The sequence below is a fragment of the Tamandua tetradactyla genome, chromosome 18 (assembly GCF_023851605.1).
Source record: "Tamandua tetradactyla isolate mTamTet1 chromosome 18, mTamTet1.pri, whole genome shotgun sequence".
Lineage (NCBI taxonomy): Eukaryota > Metazoa > Chordata > Mammalia > Pilosa > Myrmecophagidae > Tamandua > Tamandua tetradactyla.
The window spans coordinates 69,869,498-69,889,964 of record NC_135344.1 but is presented as its reverse complement, the minus strand read 5'-3'; the positions used below and the strand labels follow the sequence as shown (position 1 = coordinate 69,889,964).

General features: G+C 39.4%; 1 pseudogene; it reads left to right on the top strand.

The window, feature by feature from the left end:
* The first annotated feature begins 599 nt into the window (after window positions 1–599).
* The window catches only part of LOC143662449 (receptor-binding cancer antigen expressed on SiSo cells-like), a 51,088-nt pseudogene continuing 31,220 nt past the window's right edge, over window positions 600–20,467 (top strand).

The following is a 20,467-nucleotide window of genomic DNA, read 5'->3' as shown; positions in this document are numbered from 1 at the left end:
TGCTGTCCAGTCCAAGAAAGCTCTGCATTTTTTTTTCTTTTCTGTCAGCCCTGCCCGCTCTGTGCTGGGGCAAAAACAGCAACCTCAGCTTTTACTGGAGGTTCATCTGAGCTGGGGGTCTACCTTTAGTAGTTAGGATTTGTTACTTAATTCCACAATTGGAGCTTGGTTGAGTTAATCCCCTTGCTGTTAGTAAAGTCCCTGTCCTTTCCCCTCTGGGAAGCAGCCTGTACGGTAGGGGTGCCTGATGCCAGGGTTTGGGGCACTCACAGTGCAGCTGGTCCAGCCGGTCCAGACTGGTGTATGCTGTGTGTATGGACACTGATGTGGCCCCAGCAGTTGTTCTGTCCTATTCCTGGCTATTTACTAGCTGCTCTGGAGGATGAACTAAATCCCACACACCTCATTAAGCCACCATCTTGCCCCATCCTATATATATTAGAAACATACATAATTCCTTTTTTCTGAATTAAACTATACTTAGCTCCAGGCCTCTGCTTACCAAGGGGAGGGAAAAATAGAATGCCAGTTTCATTTTTGTGACTCCCTTTCTGTTCCTTTTGTGGTCCCAGGGAAGGGATCTCACACGATCTGGGAAAATGGCAGCTGCCCAGCAGTCCTGGTCGGTATGGGAACTCCTGGTCAACCCCAGGTAGCTTATCAGGCAGGAGCTGGCAGTATTGTGGCCAGAAGCACCCAAGGACACGCTGGCTCCAGCCCCAAGTGTTCAGAATTGCCCGCCTCATGACCCCCCACCCCCGACCAGCATCCCAGCCCATCATGCATGAGTGGCCAGCACGCTGGCACTCCTGGGTCTGCAGATTCAGCCTCCCCCATCTCTTCATCCAACAACCTTCTGAGAGGAGGTCACAACCTCTGACAACAGACTTCAACCCTACCCCATCCCCAACCACAATCCAGCCCTGGAGTAAAGGGTGGCCACCCTCCCACACCCACCTATCAAAAACACAGCAAAATGATGAACTGTCCTGAGTCTACAAAGAATAGAAACCAAGAAAGACAAGACCATGCTGTCCTGCTGTGAGAAGCCCGGCGAAAACCACTCATTCAATATTTTGTTGATGCGAGTCTCTAGCAGGAAATAAAAGATACCTCCTGTCATTGTTCTGCATGTAAATAGACTATATACCTCGTCCCTTACCCAGCCAGCGATGGACTCAAATAATCATATTGTTTCTTTTCCCATCCTGCATGTGTGTATGGAACTTGTCAGGATGAGGTCAGACCTGAAGAAGAAAGGGGTACATTGAGGCAGGGAGCCCACAACGCTGAGGGGCTATCCCCTCCCTGGGTCTGTGTGTTCAGGGAGATGGACCAGCAGAGCTGCTCCTCATAGATCCTTCCAGAGTGAAGGAGGCAATGGCTTTGTTTGGAAAATTCTATGGCTGCTTAAATGCAGGGTTAAAAAGATCCCAAAGAAACTATATATGTGCAAGAAACTAACTCAGCTTTATAGTTCCTATTACTGAAGGGTGCACACGTGGCTTAGCAGTCGAATGCTTGCCTTCCGTGCAGGAGAATTGGGTTCACTTCCCAAACCATGCACCCCAAAAAGAAAAAAAGAAAACCAAGCATTGCTGAAGAGAAGCAGGTGTTCTCTGAAACAGCGATGCTTCTAATTCTAGCACATCTACTCTTGAGTGCCTTTGTGCAGTTTCTACGCCTCTTGAGGACCCATCAACTTGCACAATCCAGTTTCCCACCTCGGCCACTTTGTGTTACATGTCATGTCCTGAGAGAGTAGGCAAAGGCATCTGGTTAATTCTGACTGCTGGGTGTACACAAAGAAAATCTGAGGGGCTGTTACCTTGGAAGGACCTAGGATAACTCCGGGGTCCACCCAGTTTGCAGGGACAGTTTACACAGGACCACGGAGGACCCTGATGGTTAGGAGTCGGGTGGAGTACAATCGGTGTCTCTGCAACAGTTCCTCCAGCTTGTCAAAAGGGTGGTTGCCTACAGCCTGCTGTCACTTTTCTCCACAGTCACCTTCTCTGTAAATCTGACAGCCACTCACCAGCTCTAGAGAAGCCAATGAAAACATCAAGCCCTTTGCCAAACTCATGAAATGGACCCGTTCATTTTGATGGCTCAGCCTGTAGACTTTCACCTGCGGTGGATAGGTTTGTGTACCTGCTGTAAAGTGCTGTTTAATTCACTTTTTCTCCTCTGGGGAAAGGGATGCTTTGCCAAGAAGGCTAAATTCTGAGATTAAATTAGTTTGCACTAAAGGCAGTCAATTTCTGGGTAATTTGTTCAGGCACCAGCGTGGGCCACTCAGATTCGTTTCCCCAATTATGCAGGGCAGTCTTATTCGTCTTTAGGGGATTGCGTTTCATTATCCTTACTTCTCTAATGATACCAACCTGGCAATTATGTGCCCCTTCCAGGGGAAATGCTGCTTTAGCGGATTTTGGAATGCGCTCATGCTGGTTAGAAAGTTTTAAGTGTTGAGCAAACTCTTCCTTATTATGAAGACATATCAAACATTCCCTCTGTAGGATCTAACAACCACAGATTTGTGTGGTTTTCTGCTACTTTCAGATGATGCTTACAGAATGTTTTCACCTCGTAACTCTTTATCCCCTCTGTTCACCATTTACCTTTCCAACTCCACTAAAATACACTAAAACAAAACAAGCCGTTGATCTTGTAGTTAACTGCTGCCACTTATCAAATGACTGTAACAGTAATTGGTTTCATGAGCTGGTATATTTCAGTTGAGATGTGAATGTACATAAGACAATAATGGAACTAGTGTACGGAGGCGGGCCCTCCAGTAGAAAGTTGAAATACAGGGTCCTTTGCACTATTTTGTCTTTTTCCCGACTCATCCTCTTGGTTTTCCCCAACTCTTCTCCTAGCAAAGAAAGAAGATGTGTGAAGTGAGTGAGAGAATTGGTTAAATAACACACACACCCAGAGTGATGCCCCGATGAATCCCAGAGTGATCTGATCAGTGAGTGGAAAAGTATTTGCAAAGTCCTCTTTGGGGAATGGTGAGAACGGGGGAAAATTCAACCCGAGAATTCTTGATATTCTCACAAGCAGTGTGGACAACCAAAGCTATAGGCTGAGCCCCCAGTCTTAGGGTTTGTTCATATGAAACTTAACTCCACAAAGGATAGGTCAAGCCTACTTAAAATTAGGCCTAAGAGTCACCCCCAGGAGAGCCTCTTTTGTTGCTCAGACGTGGCTTCTCTCTCCAGCCAACACAACAAGCAAACTCACCACCCTCCTCCTGTCTATGTGGGACATGACTCCAGGGGTGTGGACCTTCCTGGCAACATGAGACAGAAATCTTAGAATGAGCTAAGACTCAGCATCAAGGGATTGAGAGAAACCCAAGAATGAGCTGAGACTCAGCATCAAGGGATTGAGAAGGTCTCGATCAAAAGGGGGAAGAGTGAAATGAGACAAAGTATCAATGGCTGAGAGATTCCAGAGTCGAGAGGTTATCCTGGAGGTTATTCTTATACATTAAGTATACATCACCTTATTAGTCAAGATGTAATGGAGAGGCTAGAGGAAATTGCCTGAAAATGTAGAGCTATGTTCCAGTAGCCATGTTTCTTGATGATGATTGTATAATGATATAGTTTTCACAATGTGACTGTGTGATTGTGAAAACCTTGTGTCTGATGCTCCTTTCATCTACCTTGTCAACAGACAAGTAGAACATATGGAATAAAAATAAATAATAGGGGGAACAAATGTTAAAATAAAAAAATAAAATAAAATAACACACACCCCCGCGCATCATAGATTGCCAGGAGTCTGCACTGCGACGGAAACATGCAAACCCAGGTTCCTGCATAGTCAGGCAGGAAGCCGAGTCAGTGAGGAACTGAGCTCATGCTCACCATGGGGAGCAGAGAATTGTGGCAGCTTAAAGCCGCCTGCCCTGCCTAAGGAGAGCCTGTGCTAACCAAACAGTTTTGGGCAAGATGTGTCTCAGGATGGCTTGTCTTCAGACCCTATGTAGTCAAGTGTCTCCATAGTATTCCCCAAGCCACCAGTATGCAGGGGACAAGACACTGAGAATGCTTCCCATTCCACTAACAGCACCCCCAGGGCAGCCTCCCCGTGCTGAATGCTGAAATCAGCATGCAGACCCCAAAGCCGACAAACACACGTCAGGTTCCAGTGCAGATCTGCACAGGATCCGAAGCACCACCTAGGAGCAGTTCTCTGGGTGCAGGTCGAATCCCCCTAGACACCTCATTACATGCCCTACACTTCGGTGTGGGCAACGCGGATCTGTCATGGCCCACGGAGCGTTACATCCTGTTATTGAACCAGGTTTCCCAAACCTTCCAGAAGCGAGGCCCAGCTTGTGCTGCCTGGGTTGCCTGCAGAGGGAGGAGTGATCAAAGCAGAAGACTTTGCCCACCCCAAGACCCAGGAGAGCTCTGAAAAATCTTTGCGGGAGCAGGTGGGCAGGGCTGAAGTGAGTCATGGAAGCATCCAGAAATCATGCATGGAAAACAAGGGAGGAATCGAAGAGCCAAAGCTCAGTTGCCTCTGCTTATGTCAATGTCAATTCTTTCATTCATTCATTTGTCCAGTAACTTGGTTTGAACCCCGAAGAGCTGAGCGTGGTCTTTGTGCTCAAGACCATGGGTTAGGTGTTAAAAATATACATATGGGGGTGGGTGGGTGAAGGGAAACTGAGGCACACAGTCTGGTCGGTGGGTCAGTGACTCACTGCATGCACACGGGAACCACATACAGCAGCGGCGGTGCTGCCTTCCTCAGCTCTGTCCCTCTGTCCAGCAGAGGCTGCTCACTGCAGGCGCCCATGGCCCTGCCCTTGGGGTCACTGGTTGCTGGGCACCCATGGGCGTTATGGATTAAACTGCATCTCTCCAAAAGATACGTTGAGGTCTTAATTCTCAGTATCTCAGACTGTGATCTCATTTGGAAATAGGGTCATTGCAGATGGAATCAGGCAAGTTAAAATGAGGTCACTCTGCAAGAGGGTGGGCCCTTAATCCAATATAACTGGGGTCTTTTAAGAAAAGGAAATTCAGACACAGACAGAGGGGAGAAGGCCATGTGATAACTGAAGCGGAGAACACCGTGCCTTGCCTCTGTTCACCATCAAGTCACTACCAGAAGCCAGGAGAGAAGCGTGGAGACAGGTCCTTCCGTGTAGACATGAGGGGAGCATGGCCTTGTGGACACTTTGATTGCGAGATAATAAATATGTATGGTTCTCAGTCACCCAATCTGTGGTGTTTTGTTATGGTAGTCCTAGGAAAATAAGACACAGGGCCAGCCAGAAGTGCTGGGAAGATAACACTAAGGGAAGCAGCCTTTAACCAGCGGTGGGTGGGGATCCGGTGGACAAATATCCCATTCCCAGGATGCTCATCTGGGACAGCTCTGAGGCCTGTTCTATGCTGCTTCCCAGAGATCCCCACGGCTGGATAACTCCATTGGCTTCCTTCCCTTCCCTTTCTTGTATTCCCACTCCCCTATCAGGGTTTCCTTGGGTCTCATCCCAAATAAACTATTTATACTTAAACCCTTGTTTCAGAGTCTGCCTCTGAGGGAACCTGAGAGTTTCAGTTTTAAAACTCCCGTCCCACCACTATATGTCACTATTCCACCAACACGTCATCTGGGTTAGAAAATTTGTTTGCCTCATTTATAGGCCACATAAGATATCCATCAAAGAATGATCTTGGTTGGTTTTAAACTCATAAAAATGCCTCTCACCCTTGCCATCCCATCTGCACTTATGGATGCAAAAGAAAGAAAATATGATAAAAAATGGAAGACTGTTTAAAATTTTCTTTTTATTAAGACCTCTTCTTTTTATTTGAATTTCTAAAAATAAAGTCTGATTTATTTTGCTTGATACCTAGGTTTGTAGGGAATTCTCCGATATGAATTTCAAGGCTCACCCCAAGCCGTGGGGAAGAGAGGTGACTTAATAAGTCCCTCAGCTCTTGTCGGTGACCTCTGTTCTCCTGGGTAGCTGTAGCCACAAGCGTCATGCCCACAGACTCTTCTGGAAGGCAAAACCAGCCTCAACCTGATTCCAGACAGCCTAGGAAAAGAGTACACATATGGGATCTAAAATAGAAAAGAAGATAAACAATGAGCTTCAGAATTCGTTTAGTGCCATGTTACCTGTCTTCCCAAACTTTTGATTTTAGCCAGACTTCCCCCAGGCCAGTTTGAAATAAGGACATTTTGAACTGTTGAATCAACCAAGATGCATGAAAAAGCTGCTGATGTGCTATTTCTGTGTTTTATGTAAAGGATAGTGAGGGAAACAAAAGCATTTTATAACAGCTCTATGCAACTGTAGTTCTAAGTCACAAAATATGAAAACTTGCTAAAAATTTTTGAGTAAGTGCCTTTTCCTGTAAGAGTTTTACATACCAAAGAATTACACCTATAATGGTACAGACATACACACTATTTCACCTTGCTTGACAATTTTTTCAGATGCATGAATCAAAATGCACATTGTGTATCCAACTCACAAAAAAAAAACAAAACCTATCTATCCCTAAATTTACTGGCATATCTAAATTGGCTTGGGCTTTCACAGGTAATCCTGAGGACCTGTCTCTCAGGGTTCCCCTGGGAAGTGGCAGAACCCAGACAGTTTTAAGAACAGTGAGCTGGTCTAGCAATCTCAGCCCCTGGGAAAAGGGAAAGGAAGAAGAGAGTACCGAGAAAAGACTAATGTCTTTTGTTTAAATACAGTTATCATCTGACAGAAGATGGAATTTGCTTAAAAATATGGAATTTCATTATCAATTATATAAAACAAAACCATTAGAGAGATACTGAAACATTAGAAATAGAGAAATTCATTAGCAGTACAGGAGTTCTAGTTCATACTCTTATGAAATCATCACGTGCCAGCCTTCAGATAAACATTGTGGAAGACACCCTGAATCGATTTCTGAAACAGCAAAAAATCAAAATAAGAATATATTTGTTATGTATGTCAAAATCAGATTAAGGCTTTAATCACTGAACCTATTTCAAATAAGCACAACACAATTCAATTTAGCAAATAGTGACCAAAATCCTACCAGGTGCTGGATACTGTATATAACCTTTCTGTGCCTCAGCTTCCTCATCTTTAAAAATGGGGTAATGATAGTGTCCACCTTATAAGGCTATTCTCAGGATTAAATGAGTTCATAAACAAGCAGTGCATGGAACAGTGCCTGGAAATAGTACTGTTAGCTGTCATCATCATCATCATCATCATCATCATCATCATCATCATCATCATCATCATCATCACTGTCAGCATGATCACCAGCATGATCACCACACATCATCACTGCCATCATCATCATCACTGCCATCATCAGTCATCACTATCATCATCATCATCCCCATCATCATCACTGCCATCATACCAGTCATCACCATCATCATCATCCCTACCATCATCACTGCCATCATCATCATCATCACCGATCATCACCGTCATCACCATCATCATCATCATCATCATCCCCACCATCATCACAGCCATCATCATCATCACCACCACCATCGTCATCTCCACTCTTAGTGTAATGAGCACTGCAGTAGATAGAAAATTGAGTTGGGAACAGTCCTGCGACATAGAACTTGACATTTGTCGGGGGAAATATGCTAAGTACACAAATAACTACAACACAAGGCGACATGTGGACAGGTCCCTTGAAAGTGACCACAGCGTGCTCAGATGCTTTCCTGGTGTGACTCTGATCATCAGAAAGTTGATTCTAATATTCAAGGAGGGTCCATCCAGTTCAGGTGTCTAACACTCAGAAATGTTCTTGATATGTGGGACTTCATGAGAATGATAAAGAAGCTGTTTAGAATAAATGAACGTGCATCTGGAATGCACTGGTGTAATACAGGGTATGCTGGTATCGTCTCCAAGCCATTATCACTCAAACTGGGGTGGGGGAGTCCTTCTCCAGGATGTCGACAGTCAGCTTGCATCTCTTCTGTGATGTTCAGACAGGTGGGCTCTCTGCATCTTACTTCAGGGCACTCATAATTGTCCACAGATGGTTTTCAGCTCTTGCTTTTTAACCCATAAATGGCTGCATAATGCATGCTGTAGCTCTGCCAATCTTTCTACCCTGAGCATAAACTAATCCATCGGGTTGCTCGTCTGTTTCATCTGTGTGATGAGCAGTCTGCCATCCTAATCACTGGGTCTTCTGCCTGCTATGACTATAGGAAAGGTATTTCAGTCCCTTGAGGGAAGGCCTGCTTCTAACTTGGAGTTAGAATGCAACATCGATCCCTCATTCGTGCCATGCCACAAAACTTCCTATGTTAAGTAATGCTTCTAAAATACCTTCCAAGCACCAGTAACTCAGGGTACTACTATCAATCATTTTAATCTGCAGTCAGGTGGGGTGTGATATGAGAGCTTTACCTAATGCTATAGGGTTTCAGAGGTGAAGGAAACCACAGTGGTTGAATCGATAGATGGAGGTAGAGGTTGGGACATAGGCCAGGAAAGCTGAGGCAGAGACATTTGATAAGATCATGAGGGTGGAGAAGGGGTGGACTGGAAAGGAGAGAAACATCCTGGGCACTTGGCTGCTTCATGACAGCAGTGACCTCTTCTCCCTGTTCCCCACCATTGACCTTGTGCCTTGTAGAGTAGCTGGCACATCACAGGTGCTCAATCATATTTAGCGAACAAACAAGTGAATGAATGAAGCCAAGGAAAGAGCAAATGCAGGGGGCAATGGCTAATAATGATAAGGCAGACTCAGAATATTTTATTTCACTTTGTCTCCAAGTTGGGGAGTTATAGGAAAGAAAAAGTCTCTGTGTAATGTTTCATACTGATGTACCAATAAGCAAAAGCCATTTACTATTTTATAGTTTAGGCTTCAGCAGCTGTTAATCTAATCAGAATCTCTTCCTTGCCTTTCAATTTCTCAGTTTCCTTCCTTCTTTATTTCTTTTTATAATTTTTTATTTATTATTATTATTTTTTAACATGGGCAGGCACCGGGAATCAAACCCAGGTCTCCAGCATGGCAGGTGAGAACTTTGCCACTGAGCCATGGTGGCCCACCCTTCTTCTTTCTTTCCCCTCCCTTTCAGCTTGTCTTCCTTTACCACTTCTCTTTCTCCTTTCTATTCTTCAAATGCCTACTGTATTTATTATTTCATTTTTGAACCAATATAATGTAGACATGACAAATTAAAAACAACAAATTAAAAATAGGATCTATGCAGTAATATATTCATTGTCATAATTTCCTAACAGATGTGAATGGCTGTTCCAAACACTGACAAAGATGACTGTTGGCCTTCAAATCTCTGTCTTAAAAGCAGCCAAATGGAACGTTGAACCTAGGATAGATGATCTTGAAGGTTAGAAACCCTCTATTGTGGTTACAAATTCATGTGTCATAAATAATATTGAATTACAAATAGACGCAGAAAAGGTCAGAGCATTGTCTCTGCTCTTTTTAAACTTTTTTCTATTTACTGAAGTGCTTGGATTACAGATTAGTTTTCTACTTTTATTAATAGCTTGCCTGTCTTTACATCAAAACTGTACTTTGAAAGAAACAACGAATGACTGGCTAATTTCATTGCATTTTTAAGTATCTTTAAAAATCATTTCATTGGTGAATTTGATTACTGTTGTGGGGGAAAACGTTTACCAGCCAAGGACATATATCAGGAAGAATCAGAATCTCATGTTCAGGAAGAAGTGCAATCTTATCATAGGCAAACAGGAGATAAAATGTTCACCTTTCTTTTAGAAAAATAGAATTCATCTTTTTAAGGACTCAGCATCCTGAAAATATTACCATATGAATAATTAATACTGGAAGTTGAAGTTTCCACTATTTCTTTTTAAGCCATAGCACTTACTAGCATATTTTTTTAAGAAACACCTTGAAAACAAGAAAGAGGTCTCCTGAGAAGCTGGGTGCATTGTCAGTTTTTCCTTTCTCTAGACCACCTGACTCACCCAGCATCTGAGTCACCTGATTCTGCTTCCTCCAGAAGTGGAGAAGGTCAGACACAGCATGGGGGACTCGAGCTCCCTCCCTCAGGGGAGCCACAGGGGAGCAGAGCTCTGTCATAACTCCAATTCTCACATACATGTGGGGATATTTCTGGCCTTGATGGTTTGTTCCATTTTTTGCTTTTTCCTGTGCCAATACCACTCAGTCTTAACTGCTATAAAATGATATTCAATCCTGATATTTGGTATGAAAAACCCTCTACCTTGTTCTTCTTTCTCAGGAATGTTTTATAGTTTTGTTCACTCTCCATTCCGTATACATTTTAGAATCATCTTGTCAAGTTCCAACAAAAAAACCTGTTGGCATTTTGATTAGAATACATTGAACCCATTGGGGAGAAGGGATGAAAGTATGATATTCACTATATTAATTTATGGACATGTTATATATCCATTTATTTTGGCCTGCTTTAGCACCTCTCAATAAAGTTTTATGATTTCTTTATAATGTTCTTTCACATCTTTTGTTAGATTTATTTCTATGTAGTTTGTATTTAAGGCTTTATCAATGGTACTTTTATTCTATTTTCTATGTGTCTCTAAAGTGTAGAAATATAGTTGATTTTTTTTTTGTATGCTGTATGGTGGGGGTCACATGTCATTCCTTTTCCATGTGGCTATCCCATTATTGCAGCATCATTTGATGAATCTTTTTTGGGAGGGTTCTGGGAGAATGCATCAGCCGTGAATCAAAGCCAGGTCTCCTGCGTGGTTGGCAAGAATTCTACCACTGAACTGCCCTTGCAGCCCCTACAGTTGATTTTTACATTGATTTTTTGTGCTACTAATCCACTAAATTGTAAAATGTATTTGTTGTTGTTTTTTTCTTAGTTCTTGATGTAGACAACCATGTCATTTTCAAATCATGAGAATTTTCTTTCTCTTTTTATAAGTCTGTAAACTTTATTTCTCTTTCTGGTCTTACTATATCAGCTAGGACTTCTGGGAACAATGTTGTATAAAATGGTGATAGATAACCCTGTCTTGTTCATGGTTTTAAATAAAATGAGTTCATGTTACCTTTATTACAGGTAATATTTGCCTTAGGGTATCTGTAGAGAGACTTTGTAAATAGACGTTATCAGATTAAAAACACCGTCCTTACATTAACCAAGGATGGATTTCGAATTTTATCAAATAATTTTAATAGATGATCATATGATTTTTCTCCTTCATTCGTTCAAGTTATGAATTACATTAATTGATTTCTACTGTTAGACCAATGGCTCATTCCTATCATAAATAAACTTCAGCACTGGACATGACATGACATATTATCTTTTTTTCACATATTACTGTTTGGTTTGTAAATATTTTATTTATGATTTTTGCATTTATTTTCATGAGATTGTATTTTCTCATTCTATCCTTTTCAGATTTTGGTTTTAAACGTATGCCACTGTCATGACATGAATTGGCAAGTGTTTTCCCTTCAACATCCTGGAATAGTTTGTATAAGATTGGAATATTTGTTCTTTGAGTATTTAGTAGAACTTGTTATTAAAACCAGTTGTGACTGGTGTTTTGTTAGTAGGAAAATTTTAAACTGCTAATTCCATCCCACTATTTCTTCAGTAGTTTTATAAATTATATTCTTCTAGTAATTTGTGGATTTTAACTAAATTTCCAAGTTTTGGTACGTAGCTTTTAAATGTGTTTTTTTTTCTGTTATCGTGTCTGCTTCTATTGTTTCCTTGTACATACCTGGATTAGAATTAACAGAGCATTTTTTCAACTTTATTGTTCTTTTAATAGTTTCAACAAACTTTGGTTTCATTATTCCTTTCTGTTGTATGTTTATTTTTTATTTCATTAATTTTTCCTTTTCTTTCATTATTTCTTTTCCTTTTTTGGGGTTTGATATTTTTCTTTCATTTCGAATTTTAAATTTTCTTCTATTTTCCATTTCCAATAGAATGATTTAGAACTATAAATCCCTTCAGTTGCTTTAGCTGCCCCCCAAATTGTGGTTGGTGGTACTTTTACTTCTGTTGAGTTATAAATATATTCTAATTCCCATTATCATTTATTCTTTAATATATGAATTTATGCATTTCTTAATTCTCAAATATAGGAAATATTTCTAGTTATTTATTTCTACTGTCTGTTATCAATTCCTAACTTAAATGCACTATGTCAGTTCAAGATTTCTTAAAACTTTCCTGATAAATCAGTATTTGACCAATTTTTCTAAATATTCCACGTTTGTTTAAAAACAATATGCAGGGGGGTGCAATGGTGGCTCAGTGGCAGAGTTTTTGCCTGCCATGCTGGAGACTAGGGTTCGATTTCCGGTGCCTGTCCATGCAAAAAACAAACAAGTAAACAAAACCAATATACATTGTCCCTAATCAAAATACCATCAAGCTTTTTTATTTACTTAAAAAAAATTGATACTAAAGTTCCATGGGAAAAAAAACCCATGCAAAAAATAGCCAGGAAAAAATCTATAAACAAAACAAAACACCCAAACACCAGCCATAAAGGACTTAAACACACAATCATAAAACACCTTTAATGAAAGCAGTGTAGTACTGACAACAAGAATAAAAAACAAACCACAACAAAAAACAGACCTGTGGAATGACCAATAAAATCTAAGAGAGAAAAGTCTTTACCAAAAAGATGCGGCCCCTTGAGGGAATGCCAGATTATTCATGCTAGAGATGTTATGTATCTCTGATTTTGTGTGATTTGTGTGAAAAATCACACAAAATCATTTATTCAAGCAGAAACATTTGTAGAGCAGGTGAGAATGTGCTCTGTATAAAACTTCATTCATGGTGTCATGAATGAAGAAATGTCTTCAGTAAGCAGTCATTTCTTAGCATTAATATTCTTACGCTGAGGAGACACTCAAGTCAATTTCGGGAGCTCTACAACTGGGCTTCACATCAGAAAACTCACAGGGAAAAATAAAATGGTTTATATGGACCCTTGAGCATACAGTTCAACAAAGAATCAAGAATTTTTGAACAAGATGTATTGTAGAAATCATGTAGGATAACAATGTAGGATAGTGAAGTGACCTGGGTATATTGAATGATGAATTATGTAAGAAGTAATAAGAAGTGACATTAACACAATAATTTAATACCTGTGTATGAGAATAACACGTTGTTGCTGAAAATCTAATATGCTGGCTTCATTCCAGTTTTTTGTGCAGTTCTAAATACGAATATTTGGATCAATTAGAAAGTAACTTTGAGTGCTAACAAATATTTAGAAGACAAAATTATGATTTTTAACTATAATGTTAGTGTTATATATATTCATGGAAAGGATGAAAACAAACGTGAATAAATAAATGCATATTAGAAGTAGAGTCTAATGGTATATAAATACGCCTCTTTTAAACTACCATTTAATATTGCCATGAGAACTTAGAAAGGCATTGGAAATGAAATTATTTAAACAAAATAAGCCTCTCTTGGGGGGGGGGAGGTTTAATTAGATCCATACTCACATCATTGTGTAACAAAATAAACTCCAAATGGATCAGGGATCCAAATGAAAAAAAAATGAAACCATAAATTACTTAACTAGAAGAAAACATTGGTGAATTTCTCTTCAATCTATGCTAGGGAAATGCTTACTCTGACTTCCAATCTATCAATAATTAAATAAAAGACATTAAAATAATATTTTGCCTGGAAAAATTCCATAAACAAAGTGAAAACACAACTGACAAATGGAGGGAAGTAAGTGCAAACTGTATCATAAAGGGCTATTATTCCTAATACACAAAGGACTCTTAAAATTGAAAGAGTTCAGTCATCAAGATGATATAACAATAAAAAGCATAGACATCAAGATATATATATATACATACAGCAACATTGATAAGATTTGAAGGGAGAAATAAACAGTTCTAAATTTATAATAAGAGGCTTCTATATACCACTTTCAATAATGTACAGAACATCTGACGGAAGATGAGTATGGAAAAAGACAACTTGAACAATGCAGTAATGAACTAGACATTACAGACATGTGAGAACACTATCCAACAACAGTCGAATACACATTCTTCTCAATTGCATATAGATCATTCTCTAGGAGAGACCATCCGTTAGGTCACAAAACAAGTCTGAATGAATTTTAAAAGATGGAAATCTTGCAAAGTATCTTTTCTGAAAACAATGGGATAAAATGAAAAACCATTAACAGAGGGAGAAGTGAAAAATTCACAAATATGTTGAAATGAAACTATATACTCTTGACAAAAAACTGAAAGAAGAAATCACAATGGAAATTAGGAAATATTTTGAGTTGGATGAGAATGAAAATACGTCATACTAAAACTTACGGGAGGCAGCAAATGAACAGAGGGAAATTCATAGCTGCAGATGCTTACATTAAGGAAGAAGAAAGATCTCAAAGCAGAGACCTCTCCTCACACCTGGAGGAACTATAAAAAGAAGTACAAACTAAATGCACAATGAGAGGAAGAAAGGTTATAACAGAGATTAAAGTGAAGACACGTGAAATCAGGAATAGAGAAATAAAGGACAGGATCAACAAAACCAAATGGTAGCTCCTTGAAAAGAACTTGTCCATAAAATGGACAAGTCTTTAGCTAGATTAGGGGGAAAAAAAAAAAAAAGAAAGAAAATGGACACAACTGACTAAAATCAGAAGAGAAAAGTGAAAAGGGAATCATGACTGTGCTGATTTGAAAGGAAGTATGCCCCCTAAGAAAAGCCATGTTTTAATATAAATCCCATTTCATAAAGGTAGAATAATCTCTATTCAAAACTGTAATCAGATCATCTCCCTGGATGATGGGATTTAGTCAAGAGTGGTTGTTAAACTGGTTTAGGGGACAACATGTCTCCACCCATTTGGGTGGGTCTTGATTGGTTTATTGGAGTCCTATAAAAAAGGAAACGTTTTGGAGAATAAGAGATTCGGAGAGAGCAGAGAATGCTGCAGTACCACGAAGCAGAGAGTCCACCAGCCAGTGACCTTTGGAGATGAAGAAGGAAAACGCCTCCTGGGGAGCTTCATGAAATTGGAAGCCAGGAGAGAAAGCTAGCAGATGATGCTGTGTTCGCCATGTGCCCTTCCAGCTGAGAGAGAAGCCCTGACTGTGTTCGCCAAGTGCCGTCTCCCTTGAGAGAGAAACCCTGAACTTCATCGGCCTTCTTGAACCAAGATATCTTTCCCTGAATGCCTTTGATTGGACATTTCTATAGACTTGTTTTAATTGGGACATTTTCTCGGCCTTAGAACTGTAAACTAGAAACTCATTAAATTACCCCTTTTAAAAGCCAGTCCGTTTTGGTGTATTGCATTGCAGCAGCTAGCAAACTAGAACAATGACTAACAGGCTTATAGAAATAAAAAGGATTATAAAATGATAATGCATACCACAGCACTACCAGGGGCAACTAACTGGGGGTGCAGGGTGGAGGGACAAGTGATAAAGGGCAGTTTTGATTTGACAGATGGTGACGTTATGGACCAATGAAAATTGTCTCAAAACTGAGAGTACTGCTGATTGTACAACCAAACGAAGATACTGTAAGACAGTTTGTTTATTTGGACATTATCCAAGATGCCCAATAAATAGAAGGAGGGAGCTGAAGACTCCAATGACTAAAAAGTACAGGGGCAAATGGTGATACATTTATAAGATGGAATTTGATGCAGCTACAAAAAGGAGGGACGTTGAGGGGGACATGATTAACTAAATATACCTTGTGGACAATGGGCTGTGCAAAAGAAGCCAGAAACAGAAGAACAAATATGCTAAGCTCTCCCAGAAAATACTTATGAAAAAATGGGAGTCTAGGTTGTGGGTCCTTATAGCAACCACACTTGCTTTGAAATTGTGGATATATTTCTGGATTCTGAGACACTAAGCTATATGTAGATCAACTGGTATTTCCCTGGAACTCTGAGTAGCTCTGTGTATTAGTTAGGGTTCTCTAGAGAAACAGAATCAACAGGGAACACTCGCAAATATAAAATTTATAAAAGTGTCTCACATGACCGTGGGAATGCAGAGTCCAAAATCCTCAGAGTAGGCTGTGAAGCCAACGATTCCGATGGAGGGTCTGGATGAACTCCACAGGAGAGGCTCACCAGCTGAAACAGGAAGAGCCTGTCTCTTCTGAATCCTCCTTATAAGGCTTTTAGTTATTAGATTAAGCATTATTCATTGCAGAAGACATGCCCCTTTGGCTGATTACAAATGGAATCAGCTGTGGATGCAGCTGACGTGATCATGATTTAATTCTATGAAATGTCCTCTTCGCAACAGACAAGCCAGCACTTGCCCAACCACCACTTGGCCAAGTTGACACATGAACCTGACCATGACACTCTGACACCTGGGTCCCTGAAATGAAGCGTTGCAGACCTGAAAGTTAGCATAGCTATATATAATAATAATTAAAATAACCAAAAAAGAGATCAAGCTTCAGAGTTTAAAACAAAACCAGCTTGGCTGGGTCTAAGGCAAATTAGAATGCAGGGTAAAAGATGATACTGGACCTTCAGCTACTGTGTGAGATTGAAGGCAGAGAGGTTTATTATGTCTAGAACCTAAATTTTCTGTAACATATAATCTAAATCAACCTGTCTGAATAGCTCATTTAAACAACTCAAACTCCTGTACTCCAGAATGGAAAGGGGGTCTCATCATTCTCTATAGCTAAGTATTGGTAGAATGTTCTACAACTAATTGTGGTGCTGTGCTTTGAAATTCATTGCTTTTTTGTATATAGGTTATTTTTCACAAAAAAGAAAAAAAGTCAATTGTGATGATAAAAAAAAATATTTATGCCTTCTAGCCTCTGGAGCTAGAAGGAAAAATCTTAGAGAATCGTATGGTAGCCCATGACAAACTCTGGGATCTGTCCCATAAAACTTGTTGAAGAGTGCTTTAAAAACTATTGCTTTTTTATATTTTTGCTTTGTATAATGTTATATTATACAATAAAAATGTTTAAAAAAAAGTATTGGTAGAGTCCTTTTAGGATTTGAAAGGGAAATATATAAATAGAACTATTAAACTCTCCTATCTGGGAAACCCCGGGTACCCTCTCAACCACTGGGGACTCCCAAGAAAATAGGCTCTGGATTTTGAGGCTTGCTCTTATGAAACTTATTTCTGTAGGGGAGAAGCTAAGACTACCCATAATGAAATCTGTGAGTTGCTTCCAGAAAGCCTCTTTATTACTCAGATGTGGCCTTTCTCTCCGTAAGCCCAACTCTGCAAGGAAAGTGGTTGCCAATCCCTGCCCCCTACGTGGTACAAGCCATTCAGGGGTGAAACTCTCCTTGACAATGAGATATATTAGGGATGAGTCTGACCCTGGCACTGTGGAATTGACAATGCCTTCCCGGCCAAAAGCAGGAAATGACGTGCGCTAAAATAAGGCATCAGTGGCCAAGAGAGATCAAATGGAGTCAAGAAACTATTCTGGAGGCTGCTCTTATGCAAGCTTCAGTTAGATAATGTTAATTGCCTTGGTGTACTAAAACCCCAATCAATATCATTTCTCTTGACTCTTAAGAACACTTAAGGCTTGCACTGAGACCCTATAAAGGTTTCATGTACCAGGTTTGCCTTCTTGGAACACATAATTCCCAGAGGGTTCCTAGGTCAGATAAATCCTGAAACTCATTGGGACCAGCCTTTCCAGGATTATGAATTAATTACATCCCCCAACTCCTTAGTGTGGACACCCCTTCTCAATGAAAAAGTCAGAAAAGGCATTCCCAAAAGATCCCTATAGATTGGGAAAGGATTAAAGGAGAAGGGAGGAAGAATAATAGAGAAAATCGGTTTTACTGAATCACTGTATTAATATTCCTTCTAGCCTCCAGTGTTTTGGAGCAGCCAGTAGGTGAAATCTTTGATGATGGACTAGTAACCCAAGACTAACTCTGGGAACTGTTCTCTAACTACTTGCTGAAGTCTGCTTTGAAAGTTGTTACTTTTTTCTTTCTTGTTTTGTATATATGTTATAATATACAATAAAAAATGTTTTAAAAAATGATACTGTGAACAATGTTTACCCAAACAAATAAGATAATGTGACGGAATGGAAAAATTTCCAGCAATGCACAAATTACCTGAACTGAATCAATACAAAATAGAAGATCTCAAGAGACTGATGAAAAGTAAGACACTGAATCAGTAATTGCAAAAAACTTCCCAGTTAGGGCGGACCAGGGTGGCTCAGTGGCAGAGTTCTTGCCTGCCATGCTGTTTCGATTCCCGGTGCCTGCCCATGCAAACAAAGCAAAACAAACAAACAAAAGCACTCTGGGAACAGATGGCACCACTGCTGATTTTCCCAAACATTCCAAGAAGAGTTGACACCAATGTTTCTCAAACTTTTCCAAAAAATTAAAGAGGAGGACGCACTTCCTGACTCTTTCTTTAAGACCTACATCACCCTAATAATAAAGTCAGATTAAGATAGAACACTCTCACATCTCTCCAAAGCCTTTTTAAGAAGTACTGCTTTATGCATCATTTGCATCACTTTAAATGGGAACAATGATGCTTGAACTTTTAAATTTTACTTATGTTTAGTATTATGGAAACGTATGAGCTAAGCATGTTATTCACCTCAGTTTAATTCAAATGATTAGCTCTTCCAGGACGCTTTCTCTGATCCTCAAATCCGGTATCAGTAATTTCTCACTATGCTTTGCCAGCTTCCTGTGCATATCTTTATTGCACATTCTTACCCCACTGTATTACTCTGTCTTCTAAGGGGAGCTTAATCTTATTCCCAAACCCTAGATAGTGATTGACACATAGTAACTACTCAGTGTTTTGTACCATTAAAGACTTGTAAAGAATAAATGTTATTGATAAAGTAATTAAATGACAACAAAAAAACCAAAAAACAAAACAAACAAACAAACGAAGATAGAACACTCTTTGCTGCATCCTTCAAATTTTGGTATGTTGTGTTTTCATTTTATTCACCTCGAGATATTTCCTAACTTCCCTTGTGGTTTCTTCTTTGACTTGACTCATGGTTGTTCAAAAGGGCATTTTAAAATTCCACATTTGTCCATTTTCCACTTCTCCTCTATTATTGATTTCTAGCTTTATTCCATTGTGGTCAGAGAAGACACATTGCATGATTTCAATATTCTTTAACTTGTTAAGATGTGTTTCGTGACGTAAGGTATCTTGGAGAACAATCTATACGCACTAGAGAAGAATGTATATTCTGCTGCTGTTCGATGAAGGGTTCTATGTGTTTGTTATGTCTAATTGGTTTATGATATTGTTCATGTCTTCTTTTTCCTGATTGATCTTCTGGCTAGATGTTGAGGTTCTCCTACTATTAATGTAGAACCATCTATTTCTCTTTTCGTATCAATTAATATTTACATCATATATTTGGGGGACTCTATCATTTGGTTCACATATGTTTATAATGGCTATTTCTTCTTATTGAATTGACCCCTTTATCAGCATATACTGAACTTTTTTTTCCCCCCTCACAATATATTTTTTAATCTAAGGCTATTTCACCCGCTATTTATATAGGTACCCCAGCTCTTTTAGGTTACATATTTTCATGGTATATTTTTGTCCATCCTTTCACCTTGAATCTACTTATATCTTTGAATTTAAGGTGAATCTCTTGTAAATAACATATAGCTGGATCATACTTTCTTATCCATTCTGACTGGCCAATTGATTTTTGATGAAGGTGCTGAGTCCATTCAATGGCAAAAAAATAGTCTCTTCCACAAATGATGCTGGGAAAACTAGATCTACACATGCAAAAGAGTGAAAGTGGACCCCTAATTCATACTACATACAAAAATAATTCAAAATGGATCAACAATTTAAATACACATGCTCAAATAATTTAACTCAGAAGAAAACATAGGGAAATAACTTCAGTACCTATATTAGGCAATGGATTCTTAGATGAAAGGCATGAACAACAAAAGAAAAAATAAATACATTGGCCTTCACCAAAATAAAAAACTATTATGCATCAAAGGATATTATCAATAAAGTATTGGAGAGGATATGGAGAAATAGAAACTTTCTTGCATTATTAATGGGAATGTAAAATTGTGTAGCAGTAGTGAAAAGCAACTTTGCAGTTCCTCAAAAAGTAAACATAGAATTACCACATGATCCAGAAATCCCAATTCAAGGTATATACATGACAGAACTGAAAGCAGTGACTCGGATATTTGTTCAGCGATGTTCATAGCAGCATTATTCACAATAGCCAAAAGGCAGAAGCAACCTAAATTATCTGTTAACACATGAATGCATAAACAAATTGTGGTGTGTGTATGTATGATATATTATATGTATATATACAATGGAATCTTATACAGACATAAAAAAAGGATAAAGTTCTAATATATGCTACAACATACAGGAATCTTAGGGCATGT